Below are 20,161 nucleotides of genomic sequence, written 5' to 3'. Positions count from 1 at the left end.
CCTCAATGTGGCTGCGTTGGTTGCTCTCAGGCGTGAGTAGCATTCATTTTTTCTCCCGGAAACTCGTGTCCGTGCTGGCAGTATTCCCGTGTTTCATTGCCAGAACCCCATAAACTATTCTGGCAGCCTGCCTGCACTGCTCAAAGAACTCCATATCGGACTGTACAGTTACCCCTAGGTCTTTTTTCATTATCAACTACCTTCAGTTTTCAATTGCCCAAACACGGTCTTATGTTATCTTAGAATTATTAATGCTACCTAAATGCCCTCGGGGATAGAATAGTTGATATAATCACTGTTTTCTCCCACACCTGTTGGAAAAGCCTGAGTTCAAATCTCATCAATGAAGCGAAGTATTTTTATGGGTCTGTTTCTCAACGTAACTGAGTTAGCTAGTCTCAGGCGAAAATGTACAGTTTTCTTCTGGAAATTGAAGTTTTTCGTCCAGCAAACGGGCAAATCGACCACAGGACGCAAGCAATTTACGTACATAATGTAAACGGTACGATATGGTCTTGTCGCTGTGCGCCTAAAACCCTACTACAACGACAGCTGCACTACTTTCATTTATCAATATTATACTTTAAATGCCATTTCTAAGCTCATCCGATTAGCTCTTGTTGAAGTTATATACCCCGATTAACATCATTAAGCAAAAACAAACCGTGTATCATTATCAAAGTTAGCCATTAAACTTGAAATACTTATATCAAGCACCGAATCCTGTGTGATCGCCACCCATAATATTTATTCATCATTCTGTTTCTTACTACTTACCACCTCTCTCTCTCTCTCTCTCTCTCTCTCTCTCTCTCTTGATACATTTAAAAGCTCTGGAACCTTAGCTTGCAGTAGCTATCTACTACTTCAAATTACCAAACGTATACATTGCATTCTACAAAAAAAGCGAAAACCTATCCAAGAAATGCATTTTACTCATTAGATTATAAGTAAGGTGCTGTTGTATTATATAATTTTATACTCCACATGATTTGAATTTTCTGAAGCTTGAAATCGTGTTTTGAGGTCATATTTGGATTGACAATGTTATATCAAGAAATTTTCAGTAAAAATTTAAGCAATAATGTTGAAAAAATAAAAAAGCTTCGTTGTATCGTAACGTTTGGACACCAGACATGTAGAATCCAAAGAGGCAAAACAAGTTCAAATATATAGGTCACAGGGAACCACTGTCGTCACGAGTTGCAAAACAGGTAAGCAGCATTTTCTTTGAAAGTTACAATTACCATTTATTTATAATCAAATCACATCAGTAGCATGTAACAGATTTATCCGTTCCTTTTCTTTAAAAAATAAGTGCAAACCATTTAAATCATAACAGGATATTACGGGAACGATCGTATTTAGTAAGCTAGGTTGGTTCAGGCTCCTGGAAATCTTATTACTATATGATTTTAAATTTATTATGCAAGTCTTTAATTAGTACGACTTTACAGGTTGTTGTTGTTCTTAGTATTTTTCTCTCCTTCCCATCCACACAATTGTCACGCCAGAGCTGAAAATTGAGAATTACATGTATAAACTGTTAATAATTCAAGCCTGCTGAGAGACAGGTACAAATGAAGCAAACTGTAGGACTGATAGTTGTATAGATCACAAAGATGTGGGAAACCAGTAGGATACCATATACTATGTCGAAGCCTATCAGAGGTCTGTGAAATCTTATTGGTTGTACTGTCAATATGACCATCAAAGTCCTGTTCGACTTCAAGAAATCACAACAGAAAATTGCCAGCGCAGCTTCCAAAAATGCGACGGCCGGTTTCGGTATGCTCATGTATCAAATAACTCTATCTGATTCATTCGAACTTTCTCTCCTGACTTCTCGTGAATTGTAAGATACCAGTCTCTAAATGAAAAGGACTTGGGAGTAGCTATATGCTCTAATATGAATTTTTTCAACAGTGTATAGGACAGGCTGATAGGACAGCCAATAGGATTCTGTCAGTAATATATATAGGAATTTTTCCAGTAGAGATAACGAAGTGGCTATTCCATAAGCCATAGTTTTATTCTATCCGTATCTTTTGATAATCTCACCGAAATATAATAACGTACTGATTACCACTTCCCTCTTTCAGAAAAAAAAAAGTGTCCAGGCGAAGGTATACACCGGACAGTTGGCAACTGTAAACACTAGGCAGTTAGACAGAAGCTCAGAGATGAGCAGCTCATATCACTCCAAAAAGCGCTCATCTCATTTAATGCCAGAATTTGGTTTTCATTTCTTTTTTTTTTTTTCTTTTTTAAATCAGACAGCTGAGATAAGGAATAGTTTGTTCGAGCTTAGCTTAATCTTACACTAGAATGCTGAATATTGCTGATTAGTGAATGAAACAAAGGGTTGCTCTTACGAAGAAAGGCTTAAGTTTTTCAAATTACAGTGTTTGGAGACTAGGCACATGAGAGGTGATCTGATTGAGGTGTTTAAAGCCCTGAATAGTTTGAGCACGCTCAGTGCTGATGGGATTCTTCCTCTTGCTCAGAATAATCGCCTGAGAGGGCATAAATTCAAATTGAGGAAAGACGGTTGTAGGATAGATGTGCGGAAATTTGCCTTTAGCCAGCGGGTGGTTGATTGCTGGAATAAACTTCCATCTATCGTTGTAGAAGTTGATAGCTTAAATAGATTCAAAGCAGAATTTGAGAGACATTTGGAGCGAGTGGATGGGTGAAATAAGGGTTTTTTTTTGGCTCGTGCTATATAAGATTGCTTTCTTGCATCATGTGCCTTTGCTACCTCCGATGTTCATGTAATAATATAAATACATGCGTCAAGCACATATTAATATGATATTCATTGTTTATTTACGATATTATGTTTTTATTCTTACTGTACATTGAGCAGTTACTTTTATAGGTACATATACCATACTGCCTTCCTCCTTTAGTCTGGATTCGTAGCGGCATGGATTGAACGGGGTAGCGAAAGCTTTCTGGTCCATGTTAACCCAGTTGCTTCGACATTACCATAGCCACTAGGTCCATTTCCAACAAAGTTTCTGGCTGGCACGTTAACGAGACATGGACCACCTCGGACCACAGGGCTATTACATACCATCTTTTGCACTCCTTGGATCCAACACCCATAAGTAGGTACAATATTAATCGATCTTCGATAAATAGTGTAAACTGGGAACTCTTTGCCAGTCCTCTATACAAGAGACAAGACACAGTTAACCTCTGTAACCTAGATGTCGATGAACACCAGAGGAGACAGTTAAGTTCGGAACCCAACTCAAACATCTGGGTGTTATTCTAGATTCTAAACTTTCATTTTAACTGCACCTGCAATATCTACAGACAAAAGTAAGAAAATACACTGCCCTTGTTGCTCGAGTGAACCGGCGTGACTGGGGCTTCAAATGGCGCACCCTCTCACTCCTATATAAAGCTATACTGTATTCTTGCCTGTGATCACTTATGCTGCAGGGGTTTGGTTTCCCCAGGCAGTCATCAATCGAAACCTAAGAAAACTGGATACCATCCAAAGAAGCATCTTTTTAACAATTACCCATGCCTGCTGTACAGAGAAGGCTAACCTAACCTGGTCCTCCACGTTCTTGTGGCCGTTCTTTCCCCCCCTCCTGGATCTGGAGATTATTCGTCATGGTCTTCACTTTTGTGTCTCCAGGAGCTTCCCTGCCACCTATTTGGGCTTCACTATAGATCTCACCGTTGATTTCAAGCTTGAGAAAAAGCGCCTTGCTGCATTTCTGCTTCAGACTTGGCAGACTAGATAGATTGATTCACGTAATGGTCCTATCACGAAAAAGGTTTTTCCCAGCATTACTCAAGTCTTTCCTTAGCCTTCTGCCTGATTTTCTTCTGGCCTTCACACCACCTTTCTTCTAATGGGGCATGGCTCTATCAACAGTAAACTGTTCTCCCTGAGTATCTCAGAGAATCCGCACTGTCACTACGGTGGCATTGAAGATTGGGACCTTGTGTATTAATGGTCCTCATATAAAGACCTAAGATCTATCCTTTATACTACTATTCAGGAAATACCCGCGGGCAGGAACATCTCTTCTTAAACGACGAGAACTATTACAAAGCCTTCTCACGATTTATCCAAGATCTATTCGTACGAAGATCAATAATCCCATGTCCTGGGTCACTGGAAGCCAGTGACTCCTAGTTCAAAGGCTCCCTCCGCTGACCTTCCTGGGCACACACACATTGATTCTCCAACCTAGACTACCACTTCCTGTACCTGTCCTAATCTGGAACAGGCTATTCTTCCTGGATCGTCTCACTGGAAATAATACTCTTGCAGCCGACTTCACTTCCTGGACTTGTCCAACAACAGACAACCCTGACTAGACCACTGTCGACCTAAACCTAATTCTAACTAGCCTGACCAAAACAATCACATGACCAGTTAACTCTCCATGAGGATAGGATCACGTTAACCTAACCTATGGTAGGGTATGATTATCAACTGAACAAGCTATTCCTGTCTTCCAGGGTAGGATTACAAACCCTGACACCAATCCTGTGTACACTGGATAGGATGATCTTGGTATCCCAGCCACATGGCTGGGTATGAATTCATGACTGCTAATTGGTTAAGCTAATTCCTTGGGTAAGATCCGATCGGGACTGCTAATTCCTTGGGTAAGATCCGATCGGCGACTTCACTCAGCACTCTCTTGGGTATCTTTTCCTCCTCCTATCTTGGGTTCCCCATGTACTTTTCACTGGCGAGTCCAAGGCTGTATTCTCCAGAGAAAATGGTACAGACCGACGCTGAGCTCCTCAACCAGACGGGTTTGGAGGAACTGAATTACTATCGACATCAGCTGTCTGCGTGGGTAGCACAGTGGTACCGCCACCGTCCTCCCCACACCGGGTGGAAAAGGCCCGGGTTCGAATCCCGTCGATGACGGGAGGAACTTTTGTGGGCTTTTTTCACTCCGTGGCTGAGTTAGTCGGTCTCAGGCGTAGATAGCAAGGTTTTTCCCCTCAGAAACTGAGGTTTTTTCGTCCAGCAAAACAGGCAAATCGATCAGAGAACACACGCAATTTACAGACACGAATACGGGTTAATGTAATTTCATTTACGGGTAACCCTAATACAGTAATTTTTTTTTATCGACATCAGCTAAGGTTTCATATAGTAACATCATAAAGCCACAGGAAAAGAAGTAGATATTGTTATGAATTACTGGGATAAGATGGCTGACGCTGTTCAAACGTTGACGCTTGAGAATAAGCAACTAAAGGCTAAGCTAGAAATTTTAACGGAAGATAGAGTTTATAAGCCAAAAACGTATGCGGACGCTGTGGGTTCCCAAGAAACAAAAACCAAGACAAGAACAAAAATTTTAAAGGCTAAGTTATACAAGTATAAATCGAGTGACCATGACAAGTTTGAACTGGTGAGCCGAGTTGCCCGGTTCTAACTAATGTGAAGGTGATTTTAGTGATGATCCAGTTCTTAGTGTCCTTATTTATAACCTTTGAAACCGACCAAACAATGGTACTCGACTGGAAAAGAGATCTACTAACACCACACGAACTGAAGTTACGCTCGTACATCTCAGACAGGAAATCTTTCTCGACATCTGGATCTACATCGTAGATGATGAGACGTTTGCCGGGCTTCTTGGGGACCTCGGTCTTATAGTTCTCATACGTTGAACATTTACGCTCTTCAGAACAGGCTTCACAGACTGCAAAACAACTTGTTTCACGGCCTCACTGGTCTTTAGAGTATCTGAGTCAGACTTTATCAGAACGGCGTTCACAACCGACTTCTTAGGAATTGAGCTCTTCTGGCTTCGCACGACATCCGCGTACGACGTTGACAGAGGACTGGCTCTTCAACATTGCCTTTAGCGACTGGTTCTCGGCGTATACTTCGATAGCCTTGGCTTCCAGCTTGTCCCACATTCCCAAAATGGCGCACATAGCCGCTCTGTTGACTTTGTTCGAGTGGTTGAACATGTAGTCATGGAGTCGCTGACGCACAACTTTCATGTCTTTGAAGTTTTTCTGTGGATCTCCTTCCTCATCGGAGGAGTCCTGTCTGAGCCGCTTCGCGGCAGTTCTCTGAAATGAATCGACAGCCGTCGAGTGGAAGAATCTCCTTCCATCAAGTCTTCTTGGTCTGCAACAAGTCGCTCAAGCACTACATGTGCCGTACCTGGCATTTCGGTCCTTGCTCTGCCATCCGCAGTGGCAGAACCGCCAGTAACAACAACGTCCATCACCTCACTGTCCAATGCCTTAAGAGAAAGCTTATTCTGGTAGACATGGTTGTATTATACAATTTATGCAACAGTACTTTTATTGATTACAATGGCTATATGGAAACAATGTTCATATCCAGAATAGTCCCACACTACACAAGTCACTTTTGAACGACAAAGTCCGTCGATCAAGGCCTACTTAGCCGACCAGGAGTCCTCTGGTCGCCCACCCCGGACTGCGTGGAAGTGCGGCCAACCACTGAGTGTTCCAATAAGAGACTTCTTATTAACTGCACAGGTTAATAAGAAGTCTCTTATTGGAACACTGAGATCACTCTAATAAACGCTAGATCAAAGCAATAAGAACACTGTGCACCCAGATGGCTAAAATGGTACTGGGGCGCTTGGAGAGGGTCAGAGTGTGTTTAGTGTCAAACGGCACCAGGAGTTTCCCCCATCTCCGCGTAGTATACATTGTGGGTGTGGAACAGAACACTGTAAATGCCAGAGGTTTAAAAGTTTATGGGTTTTGTATATGTGTAGTGTCGTGTACCGTTGTTCCTCTGGTCATTTAACCGCTGGGCCCCTAATGGGTTCCAACGTTCACACTCTGCCCCGTGGAGGCAGACCAGGTACACCAGTATTATAGTTATTTACTCTGGCAGGTCCTGCCACCTAATTTCCTGAGATTTCAGTGGCTAGGACCTTAAAAAAAAAAAAAAAAAGAACGCTGCAGATAGGGGTCAGCCAAAAGGATTACTGTTTATGCAACTGATGTTGTTATTAAGTTTTTGGGTGTGGGGCTCAGGCAATTAGAGATGGTTCAGACGCTGGTTATAAGTTAGAGAAGGGGAGGGAGACTGAAGGCTGGGGGGAAAAGACAGAGATAAAGGGTCCATAGAGAAGATGACTCCCAAATCAGTGGAGCAGGCCCATTCCCCACTAGAGGGAAAAGAGGGATGGCGAGAGGGCAGGCGACCAAGGGTAATCTCCCCCCTGCCTGGGTGGTGGAGAAAAACAATCACGCAAGGGAGCATGGCAAAGAAAGCTTAATGGCAGCAGCTGAGCTGTGCTTTGGAGTGTTACAGCTGAGACGAAGGTCCCATCCCATCTTATCTTCTTTTTCAGAGTCTGGCAAGGCTGTCACACTTGGGACTGTACGTAATGTATCCCACCCGATGTATACTTGTCATTACGAGTTCGGAGCTTTCAGGTCTGGTCGTCAAGCGTGTCGTTATCACTAGACTGTGTCACTAGTACGGATCTCACCGCGGATTTGTCCTTTTGTTAAGTTAAAATGGAGAGGGTCAACTGAACATTCACACATCCGAAGGATGCTGATATCTATTCAAAGGTTTGCTCTCCTATGCATTATTAGAGCATGCAGGACCGCGGCCATGGATGCGTTGTGCGTCTTTGCTGGGAATATGCCGGCAGACTTGGTATGGCGCAGTATGCCTGTACTATGCTCTCCGAAGAGAAATCTCCAGAAAAATATTGGCGTTAGGTCGTTCCCGGTGGGGCAGGCTGCCGAATTGCTGGATTTGACACACGAACGAAGGTGGATTAATGATGAATTGGAGGCCATCTGGGAAATGGAGTGAACCAATTCTGAGAAAGGTAGGTACTTGTATGCCTTTATACCTTCAGTTCTTACTGTGAACCGGGGACGACGTTCCTGTCTCCAGTTCGGTCTGGCAGTTGTTCTGTTCTCACTGGACATGGCCTGAAGTCAAGGCTGTTCCGGCTGGGGCTGTCTCCAATGGAGCTATGTGCTTGCGGGGGTGCTGTAGAGAGGCTTCCACATGGTGCTTGAATGTCCACTATATAATGATATTAGAGTGAGATTGGAGCGAGGGACGCTTGCTCTCTCTCTCTCTCTCTCTCTCCTTTTAATTTAAAGGAATTGTTTGAAAATCGGTATAGATATTTTGTTACTTTGCAGAATTTGCTAAAATCGCGTATCAGAGAAGTAGGGCGATGCCCAGCTAGAAGTAGCGACGTACCTCCTGGTGGTGGGGACGATAAGTTGTGGTGTGGATGTGATAGTCCCGTCCCTAGGCCAAATGGTCGAAACTAGTTGATTAACTAATGTCTTGTTTTTTGTGTTGACCAGTTGGTCTTTGTGTGTTGAAATAATCCTACTAAATTGGTAGACAAAAATGCACGAAAGAGAACGAAGTCCACATATGGGTGAAAACCCGGGTGGCGACTTCGGATGGAAGCTCACTCAAATGACAAATGTCCTTTTTACCTGGCGGAATTAATGTTCCACTGATAACCGGGTAAGACAAGCCTAATGCTCACCAGAAATCTACAACAGTGTCATCAGTTATTTCACTGGAAGGAAAATCACTATCAAGGTCCTCTTTCATTGCATAAACAGGTCCACATCTAGAGGCTGCCCTCAAGGTTCCATCTTAGGCCCGGTTTTATGGAATATGCTGCTGGATGAATGACTCTGCAACACCTTCCAGCTTAACGCCATGTTCGCGTACACGGGCGATCTGGCCATTCTCGTCGAGGGTACCACCCAGGTCGTCCTTGAGTTGTGGGTAAATGACGTCCTATCTGTTCTTGCACAGTGGACAGAACTACATAAGCAATCTTTACCACCAAAACGACAATATTCCTCATCAAGGGAATTCTGTACATACGTAGACCTCCAGTTATTATATTCAGGGAGCGTACTTCAAATCCTGAGGCACAATAAAATATGTCAGAGTCATATGGGACCATAAATGAACGTATGTATGTTCATTTATGAAGAGATGTAGATTTAGATTTAGAAGTATGTAGAGATACTCAGTAGGGTAACCTGCAAGGACTGGGGATTCAAAGGCAGAACCCCCAATCTTATGTGTGCTGCTGTTTTCCCTCCAGATAACAACTTATGGTGCTCCCATCTGGTTTCGCAGAGTAGACAGAATAACATTTGCAAACAAAATCAACCAAATCGAGTGGCTCTTCTTATTACGTATGACCATGGCTTGCAGAACCACATCCACTCCAGCTCTCCAAGTGATCTCCCTCTAGATCACCACATTGCCTTCTGTGGCCTCCTACATGCAGCAAGATCTAACATTCAAACTAACTTTTTCACTATATCCACCCTTGCAGAGGACAATCATGTTTTGGATAAGAAGTGTTTGTGGTCAAAATTTACCAATTTATGGCAGATCAGCTGGTCCTCTGGATGAGAAGTCACCTATAAATTCATTCCTGACATTAGCTACTTAAACAAACATAACTTGGCCTGGTTTACTCCAAACCTGGACACCACTTTTATGTTGACCTGTCACAGTTCCATTAAAGTTCGTCTCAAACAGCTTGGCCTTGCTGAAGATGGCATCTGCGTGTGCAGTGAGGGGGGAAGACGGGACCCACCTCCTTCAGACTGCATAGTTTACCTTGACCTCAGACAGCTGATTCTCCTCCAGCCGTTGATCCACCTTATTCCCTAACTGGCAACAAGGAAGCAATCAATGCCTTCATACAATTTTTATCGTTGTTTTCAAGCATAGAAGAAATCTTTGGGCCACTGCTCCCACTCTTGCAGTCCTACCAGCCCTAGAATAGACCACCTTTGCCTGAACCCTGTTCTGTTCTCTCAGGCGCTGAACCTCAACCTCATACTAATCCTTCGGGGTTGAAACCCTTTCTTATGACACTATTCTAGCGTGGGATTTCTCCATGTAGGCACCTCCTTGTGCCTGCGCCCCTCTTTGGGGAAGGGGTGCCTTTCTCTGTTATCTTTTTGCACTCACTCCTGTCTCTGTCATGTACTGTTTCTGTCCTCACTCACCTGTCTGAATGTTCTCCCACTAGTGGCCTCTGATTTCCTACTCGCCTGAGGGATCCCTCCTTGTGGTTGTCCCCGCAACGCTTTCTTCCCCTTCCCATTTCCCCAACTTCTTTTCTTGGCTCCTCTCCCTCCTTCCTAGGCAGGAGGGGTTGCAAATATGGACGAAGTCCCCCTTCAATTTGATGTCCCAAGTAACATAACTGTTGATAAGACGGGGGTGAAAACTGTAACTGTGAAGACAAGTGGACATGAAAAGAGCCATTATACAGTTGTTTAGCTTGTTGTACCGACGGAACCAAGCTGTCTGCTATGCTGATTTTCAAACGCAAAACAATGCCAAAAGAAGACATTCCTCGAGGAGTGATTGTCCACGTTCATGACAAGGGTTGGATGGGATGAAGATCCGGTTTGAGAAAGTTTGGAGCAGGAGACCAGGTGGGCTCTTACGCAAACCCCCTATTGGTGCTTGATCAGTTCAGGGCACACATAACAAAAAATACAAAGAAGAAGATTGCTGCAGAGCAAAAAACGAAACTTGCCATCATACCTGGAGGCTTGACATCCCAGCTCCAACCACTTGATGTCAACATTAACAAACCCTTCAAAGCTGCCATGAGAGACGAATGGAACCAATGGATGAAGTCTTCTGGGGACAGTTTGACACCAGCAGGAAGAGTGAAGAAACCAACTATAGGAGAAGTTTGTACTTGGGTGAAAAGATCCTGGGATAATATCAAGATTGATATCGTTGTCAAGTCATTTAAGAAGTTTGGCATTTCAAATGCTATAGATGGAACTGAGGATGAGGCAATATATGAAGACAGTGATTCGTCATCATACACAGATGAAGACAAGCTAATAGATGGGAGTTTTGACAGTGATGAGTTGTATGAATTTTATGATGAATAAAACTTGAGTTCAATAACTTTATGTAATACATTTTTTTTCAAATTTCAGGCCCCAAAATTAAGGTGCGTCTTATACATGGGGAAATACGATATGCCTTGTCACTGAAATCCTTGGAAATGAGGTGGCAGGGCCTGCCAGAGTACTTAATCTACTGGGTGCCTGACCTGCCTCCTCGTGGCAAAGTGTGGGCAACGGTGGGTCCGAATAGGGGCTCAACGGCTAAATGGTCAGAGAAACAACAGAACATAACACTACACGACGTTCCACACTCTTTTTAAATCTCTGGCCTCCACAGAGTTCTGTGTCACAAAAACAGAGTACACAATGCGGAGATGAAGGAAACCCCTGGTGCCGTCAGACAATTAACAGACTTTACACTGTACTTTGTCACGACGTTCTGTTGCCCTTCACAAGTCTTCTCAGTCTCTGTTGCCTCTCGTATCAACCAGCTGTTTCCAATAACAGTATCTCCTTGACTGGAGGTTATTGGACCAGTCTCGATACATTCGAGACATAGTCGCACGTAAAAATCCCAGCAGGGTTACAGTTTCCGAGATGCTCATACCAGTGTGTCTGGCAATGATTACCATGCTACGTTCAAAATCATTTAAATCTTTCGTATTGCCCATGCTCGTACAGAATTTCGCACATACAGCATCCCTACTTATCTGCCACATGCTTTATACTCACGGTTCGAACACGTTATTCTATTACTGAACGAGCGCTCCATTTCATAAAAAAGATCGGTGTACCTAATAAATTGGCCAGTCACTATATATATTATAATTATATAAATAAAGGTTCTTTTTGTTATGAAAGTTAATACAAGAGCTACTTTGATATACAATTTAAGAATACCGAGATAAAGACAAATAATTACTTTTTAAAAAAATTATAAAGTCTGGATACAATTAAGAAATATCAGATTTAAATAAATTAGGATATTAAAAACGAAATTTCCATCTCATATATATATATAAGATATATTACGATAATAATAGTGTATTAAAACCAGGAAAGGTAAAAATAAAATAAACGGATAAGGCAAATATAAATACTAATTTAATTTCAGGTTATCTCTTTTACCTTGCCGGCATTCTCAATTTTTTCCATGATAATTACAATTTACAGGTCAGCACCCCAACCCAACACACTGAAAATAAATATTACATATATATATATATACACCATAATAAAATTTATATACAACAAAAATACAGTTACATATAAACATATACAATGAAATGATAATAACCTCAGATGTCTTATATACACTTTAGTTACAATAAATACTAGGTTCAATAACCTAATTTCACTGAACAGTGTTTTCCAATCGTATCCATCGGTCGGTTTAGTATAATGACGTGTCCATAATTTTCTCGACCAAATGACTATTTTATGTTTCAGCACGTTGGGACATAAAAAAATCATATTACATTGTATTTTAAAAAAATCCGACTCAAGGATGTTAACCTCTCTCCTAATTTTTCTCCCTATTATTCAATAGTAGTCTCACCAAAGCAGGCCATTACAGAAATCACTATAATGTGAGAATTCTGGATACATGGGTACTTAAGGTTATTTGGGTAAAATGTTAAAGAAGCAAGAACTGTCACAATATAATATAAATAATGTAGAGAAATTTAACTAATATCTTTGTGGGCGACTAAAATAAAATTTAATGAATGAGGTCAAATTCCGAGTGGCCTTGATTATTATAACTGGATAACAGTTAATGATGTTTTCAGAAAATTAGGCAGAATTTTGCATGATTTCTGTGACCCTGACATTTGACCTTCGCCAAAGAACTCATCCCCATGTACATTGGCTCTCGATATTCGAAAATAATTTACGATTGAAGAGAATGTTTAAGAAAAGGTCTCTGGGATTAAAGGTACAAACCTCTTATCCTCCTTTGCTGATACTCAATTATCTTTATTTTTACAATTTTGGTTAACGTAAAGTCGTGATACTTTATTATCTACTGAAAAGTAAGGTCCCAAGTAATAAAACAGATGTTACATTAATTAATAATTAATGACACACGCACTATAAACGATGAATACTATTTGTATTTACATTCTACATTGACATTCTGTTCCATTCTAACATTAATATATAAATATTGAAATGTTTGTTGCTTGCCAGTTCATATACAATATAATATTATATCTAATATCAACATTATTTAAATTAATTACGTACCCGAAGACTTTTAAGTAGATAAACTTCAGTACACAACACAACCTTTCATCACATATAATCTCACTATGCGGCCTTCACTGCCACAGAAGTTTTATCTTTTGAGCACTTTAACAAACCCTTTTATTTTGGATTTTCCGCTGCAGCATCTCTTCCTATCCTCATCGCTTTCCTCTAGGTGGCGTTCCCCGTTCTCCTTCCCTCCCTCCCCCAAAGTTAGGCACTGTACAAGGAAGTACTCTGGGAATTTCTCAGAAGCTAGCAACTACCTTCGTCTCATTGGCTGTTATAAAGATGATGTAATTTCTTCCTTGTAGACATTCTGACCAATGAGAAGCAGATTGGAACGCCAGTTGCATCGCTTACAAACACTACAACTTGTAAATTAGATTAGTACGGTTACTGTTTGTATTAAATATTATATATATATATATATAAAAAAAAGATAACTATCACTGCTGTATATCTGGTATTGAAGTTTGATACACGTTAAACATCGAGTTCATTTTAACTTAGCATTCACGTTTACCCTTTACCTGCGTTGCCATGGAAACGAAATAGCGTGCGCCACGAACTTTGAAAGGCAAAAATAATAATAATAAAATAATTAAATTAAATAGGTAAATAAATAAATAAATAAAATGACATAAATACATAAATAAATAAAAATTCAATAAGTACATAAATAATAATAATAATAAATTGCTCATAAACCGCAAAAAAATCTAAGAAATGTAATATTTTTATAAAAAAAATGCAAAAAATACATTTGTAAAATATTTTCGATTGTAAGAAAAAGTAATAAATACATTGGTAACAAACTGTGATGAATAAGTTGTTATAAACAGTAATATCTATTTGGCCCGCGCAGTAGTAGCACAGTTGGTATAATCGCCATTTTCTCCACAACGGATGAAAAATACCGGTTTGAATCCCGTCAATAACACTAGGAATTTTTATGGGCATTTTTCACAACGTGGCTGAGTTAGTCGGTTTCAGAGAAGGGTAACATGATTTTCTTCCTGGAAACTCGGGTTTTTCTTCCAGCAAATCGCAATTTACAGACATATTATATATGGGGCAATATGGCCTAAGTTGCTGATGCTTCTTAAAAAACAAACAAAACAACAACAAATATATGAATGTTGATTGGTGAATAATTACGCTGCCACTGTTTAAATGTTGCCATGTACTTGTAATTATCTGAGAACCAAAAGATACCTGGAATGATATAATAAAATATTGCAGATGCTATTTTTATCACGATCTCGTAGAAATTTAGTTATACTTTTATATTTAAATACGAGGAACATTAAATGCTAAATGCTGTGATGTGGATTTTTTCCAATGGCGATTCTAAATTTCATGTTTAGCATGAAGGTTTATCGATTTCTCTCCGTGGCTGAGTTAGTGGGTATCAGGCGTAGATAGCAAGGTTTTCCCCCCAGAAACTGGGTTTTTTTTCTGCAGAAAATCAGGCAAATCGACCAGAGAACACATGCAATTTACAGACATAATACATATACGAGTATATGTAACAAATTACGAGTGGCCCTAATATAATGATTTGAAGGTTTATCGAAATCAATAATACTTTGGTTCTGTGGATGGAATTAGGTTTGAAAAATTTTTCCATCGAACAGAACTAGAGGGAATACACGCAAAAGAACAAGAAAAAAAAAAAATCAGAAGGAAACAGTTTGGAATTGAATGGCTGCTAGCTGGCTGATGCACCTGTTCGGACTGAAATTACAGTAGTGCCCATGGAAATATCTGTGGAAAAGTCATTTAATAGAGACTGTAACTAATTCAGAGTAAAAGGAATTTGTGAAGGAGGGAACTCTATTGCTTTCTTTTGAACAAATTATGGAGAAAACCTTACTTCGATGAGGCTAATTACAATCGATGTTAGGCTATAATTAGCCTGAGATTGGCTAATTACAGCCACAGTCGAAGAAGAAGCTTTAAGAATCCTGAGCAGGGAGTGGACCGAGAACATTTCATGGATGAGCTTTGAACCCGAAACCTCAGTGATTCTGGGGTGGCAGAGGAACAGTTCCGAATGAACTTTGAACCCGAAACCTCAGTGATTCTGGGGTGGCAGAGGAACAGTTCCGGATGAGCTTTGAACCCGAAACCTCAATGATTCTGGGGTGGAAGAGGAACAGTTCCGGATGAGCTTTGAACCCGAAACCTCGGTGATTCTGGGGTGGCAGAGGAACAGTTCCAGATGGAGACTGTGATTTTGACTAGAAATAAAGCCAGGGGTAGACCTGGCTTTAATTTTATTGTTCAGACTTCCGGTGAGATCAGGAGAATCTTGATCTCCTGGGCCAGAATTTTTGTGAATTGGAGCCCCTACAGGGTGAGGGACCGCACCACTCCGACATAGTGTTTTTAGTGCATAGCCTTTGACCATGTTACGAAGCACTGTAGGAGTGAGTCATTCTGTGGTTACTATTCAAAGAAGGGACACTCATATAGAGACTGTGAGAATCGTGGTGGTTCTCCTAAATGCGTCAACTGCTGGAGGAGGAAACTTCCCTCTGACCATGCTTCAGCTGATAAGATGTGTCCAGCGTTTTCTCGGTCGTTAGACATCGTAAAGCGTCGAACAGATTATGGAGATTAAGAAGGCATGTTCCATAATGTAGATAAAAGGTCAGAGGGCTATGAATGTGGCCTCGCAGTTGGCGCAGCTTATTGATGAGAGGCGAGTCGACTTGGTGTTGTTGCAGGAGCCGTATGTACTTCAGAATAGGGTTGTTGGATACCCTAAGAGATATCGAGTGGTGGCTGCTTCTCAATCCCCATCTTCAGCTATTATTATAGCGGACCCAGACCTGACGGTTACTGTGGTTTCTTCACTATGTGCAGAACATGGTGTGTGTGCTGAAGTTATTATGGGGATAGGAAAGATATATTTGTTATCTTTATATTGTCGGCCATCTGAGTACATGAAGGTGTTTGTGCAATACCTCGAGCAGGCGATTCACACACTACGTCAGACTCGATTGATAGTGGGTATGGATGCAAATGCTGGATCTACTCTCTGAGGTGCCCAGGGCTCTGATGAAAATCTGGAAGAGTTTTTAGCTACTTCTGGAATGGTGGTTATCAATGATCCAGAGCAACAGCCTACCTTCTCATCAGTAGTGGGGGAGTCGTACATTGATGTCACGATGTGCTCTAAATCTATTTTAATATCTGTTAAATGGTGGACAGTGCATGAGCATTTAACGACCAGTGATCACAGAGCGATCACCTACAGTGTAACAATTGATTTTCGAATGAGATGTTGGAATGAGACCGGAAGGTTTCGGACGCAGATTGCAGATTGGGTGAGGTTTTTCGCCCAGTGGCGGTCCTCAATAAATGAATGGTGTCAGTGGAATAACCTGTCTGCGACAGGAAAGGCGAACGGATTACAAATGTTTTAAAATACGTGAGTGGTGTTTTGTCCCCCAAAGAAGAGTCGGCCTTGGAGGTCAGTTCCGTGGTGGACGGCTGAGCTGACGAGTCTGAGGCATGTTATGCAAAGTGATCGAAAAAAGTTTCAGAGGGAGAGAAGAATTTCTCTTTTTGACTTGTGAATGAGTTAAAGAGACAATACCAGGACAAAAGGAATAATTATACCAAGACAAGAAAAATTTACAGTGTAAGAAGGCATCATGGCAGGCTCCATCTATAAGCGTATTACCCACAAAATCTATGATGGTGACATGATGTCCACTATGGTGATATCTGAGAGGGAGACTGTGGGATGGGCGGATTCCATCTCATGTGTCCTTGATGATTTGTTTATGCAAAATGCTATAGATAATGTACAGCAAGCTGAAATGGTAAATTGTAATGAAAATTATGATACAGAAGAGAGCGAGCCTCACTTCTCTCCCGTTGAGCTAGGGATTGCTTTACAGCCGACCAAGGATTGAAGGCTCCGGGATTGGACCAAATTGAAACTGTTGTTGTTAAGCAGGTGTGTCGAGGGAGTCCCGACACAACGTTGGAATTGTTTAATTCTTGCCTTTTAGAAGGGGTTTTTCCTTCTGTCTAGAAGAGGGTGGTATTGAGGATAATCCTCAAAAGTCCTGAGAGGCCCATGAATGAGCCTGGTTCATATCGTCCTATTGCACGTGTTGGGTAAATTGCTGGAGGGGCTGGTCCTTGGGCGCCTGGTAGCCCGCTATGGTGCTCAGGGGCTGGCGGTCACCAATTTGGATTTAAAGTGGGGTCCTCTTCGGAGGACGCCATTAGTCAGTTAATGAAATAGAGAGGGATCTCTAGGGCGATTTTTGGTGTCAGGTCGTCAGCTGAACAGCCTGGTCGATATGCCCTAGGCTTGTTCTTGGGCTTTAAGAGGGCGTTCGATGCTCTGTGTTGGGACAGTGTTCTGTGCAGAGCTAGAGCGTCCCTCTGTCCAGGAAATCTTTACCGCCTTCTGAAGGACTATTTTCAGGATAGGCAAGTGATGGTTAGAACTTCTTTCACCGTGTGTGAAAAAGAAGTTTATAGAGGTTGTCCTCAAGATTCAGTCCTGGGGCCAACTCTTTGGAACTGGTTACTCGACGAGTATCTAAATTTGCATCGTGTGGATGACATGAACACTGTAGCTTATGCGGACGATTTAGTCATCCTGGTGAGTGGAGATTAATGCCGGGTGCTGGAAGAGCAAGTTGAAACTTCATTGTCCCAGTTGCTTAGCTGGGCTGATCTGCATAAGCTACAAGTTTCTGAGGATAAATCCGTTGCCGTTCTGCTGAGGGGACGCCTCAGCTCGAACAAGTTGCCTGTTTGTCGCTCTGGAGGTTTCTCTCTGAGAGTGGCGAAAAGAACAACGTACCTAGGTATTTGCTTGGGAGAGAGTGTGATCTTTGTAGCACATGCTACTTATGTTAGAGACAAAGTAAAACGGTTGTATGCCAAGCTCCAGCGAGTGACTCGCGTAGATTGGGGCATAGAGGGGGACACCCTCCACCTCCTTTATGATAACAGCTTTATCCCAATCTTGACTTACACGGTTGGGGCTTTGGGGAGGGTCAATTGAACATTCACATATCCGAAGGATTTTATCTTCTGCACAAAGGTTTGCTCATCACTATAGCCTGTAGGACTGTGGCCACTGATGCATTGTGCGTGCTCATCGGGAAGATGTCGGCTGAGCTGGTGGTGGCGCAGTATTCCTTGCGGTTTGCCCTGAAAAGAGGGATCTCTAGGGCGATTGATTTTTGTGTCGGGTCGTCGTGCCCGGTGGGGCAGGCGGCGGCTGTGATGCTTGATTTGCGAACTGAACGAAGGCGAATCAGTGATGAATTGGATGCCATCTGCCAAATGCAGTGGACCAATTCTGAGAAGGGTCGGCACTTGTACACCTTTATGCCTTCGGTTCGTGTAGTGAGCCGGGAACGACGTTCCTGGTTCCGATTCGGGCTCTCGGCTTGTTTTGTTCTCACCGTACATGGCCTGAGGTCCAGGCTGTTTCGTTTGGGGTTGTCTCTGGTGGAGCAATGTGCTTGCGGAGAGCCAGAAACTGGCCTCCACATGATGCTAGATTGTACATGTTATGAGGACATTAGAGTACAGCTGGAGCTAGGGATGCTCGCTCTTACTGAAAATAATTTAAAGGAATAGTTTTGGGTATTTTCTGCAATTTGCTTAAGTTGCATATTTAAGAAGTAAGGCGATGCCTAGTGAGAAGTAGAGACCTACCTCCTCGCGGTGGGGACGGTAACTCGTGATGTGAGCCTGATTGCCCATCCCCACTGCGAGGCCAAATGGTCGATAAATTAACTTGTTTTTTGTTTTTGAGTTGACGAATTGGTCTTTGTGTTTCACATAATAACCTACTAAACTGGTAGTTGAAGAAATACGAATGAGAACTAAGTCGCATATGGGTGAGAACCCAGGTGGCGACTTAGGATGCAAGCTCACTCAAGTGACCAATTCTCTAAAGGGATTTAAACCCAGACCTCTCCAAACAGGTAACAAGTAGTGTAATCACTATACTGTCACGAAGGAGGTAGAAGAAGCAGTAATATGCTTAGACCAGTGGTTCTCAAAATTTAACTCACACTGCACTCGGACATTTCTCTTATTGAAGATCCTCACTCATTCATTCAGAATTACACTTGTGTGCAAAATTTAAGGACCAGTCAAGTTTTCTCCTGTAGCTTCTCATAGGAGTGGCCTGGAGATATGACCACCCCCTAATGTCGATGCAGGCTTTGCACCGCCTGTCCATACTTAGAACAATGTTGTTGATAGGTTCTTGCGATAACATCATCCATTCCTCTGTTAGCGCCATCCTCAGCTAGTGAATATTTTCTGGTGGGTGTGGACGTGCCATTAGGCATCTCCCCAGAGGGTCCCATATGTGTTCGATGGGTGAAACGGGCAGGCCAATCCATACGAACAATGTTCTCACTTTCCAAAAGCATGTCAACAGCTGCAGTGCGATGGGGCATGGCGTTATCATTCATAGACACGAACTCGGGGCCAATGGCACCTCGGAACAGACGCACATGGGGAAGGATACTTCAGTACAGTAGCGTGCACCGGTTACAATACTGCCTTCCAGTATCTGGAGTTATGTACGTCCATCGAAGGTAACGCCTCCCCAGACGAGAACACCTCGACCGTCATATGGATCCCTTTCAGTGATGTTTGCGGGGTGATACCGTGTGCCAACCTCTCGCCAGATTAGCTAATGTCCAGAATCGCTGCTGAGACTGAATCTACTCTCTTCAGTAAAGAGTACCTTAAGTAAAGATTTTTTGGTTGTAACCTTTAGAAATAGTGTTGGTCTTTAATAAGATAGGCTATAAGGCATGTCGCAGAACGAATATTGATGGTAATATTAAAGTGTTGTTATAACAAAATGTTAAAAGTGAATTGTATTAAGGTATTAACTGATTGTATTAACTTGTAGCATAGAGAGCAAGAAATTATACCCATCACAGTCCTATTATACACTGAGTGATCAATAAATTATGACCACCTACGTAATACTTCGTAGGTTCTACTTTTG

The 20,161-nt window shown here is 42.0% G+C and overlaps 1 protein-coding gene across 1 annotated transcript in view; it reads right to left on the bottom strand.

Annotated features, from left to right (window-relative positions):
- The window catches only part of LOC150083670 (uncharacterized), a 79,378-nt gene extending 66,125 nt beyond the window's left edge, over nt 1–13,253 (bottom strand). The window contains exon 1 of the mRNA XM_090377431.1: nt 13,138–13,253. The gene's annotated coding sequence lies outside the window, so the exon portion shown is untranslated. The remainder of the gene's footprint in view (nt 1–13,137) is intronic.
- Between the last annotated feature and the right edge of the window lie 6,908 nt (nt 13,254–20,161).

The sequence above is a fragment of the Mastigoproctus giganteus genome, chromosome 7, assembly GCF_048544385.1.
Source record: "Mastigoproctus giganteus isolate SK-2022 chromosome 7, ASM4854438v1, whole genome shotgun sequence".
NCBI classification, from domain to species: Eukaryota; Metazoa; Arthropoda; class Arachnida; order Uropygi; family Thelyphonidae; genus Mastigoproctus; species Mastigoproctus giganteus.
This window is presented reverse-complemented; position numbering and strand designations above follow the sequence as displayed.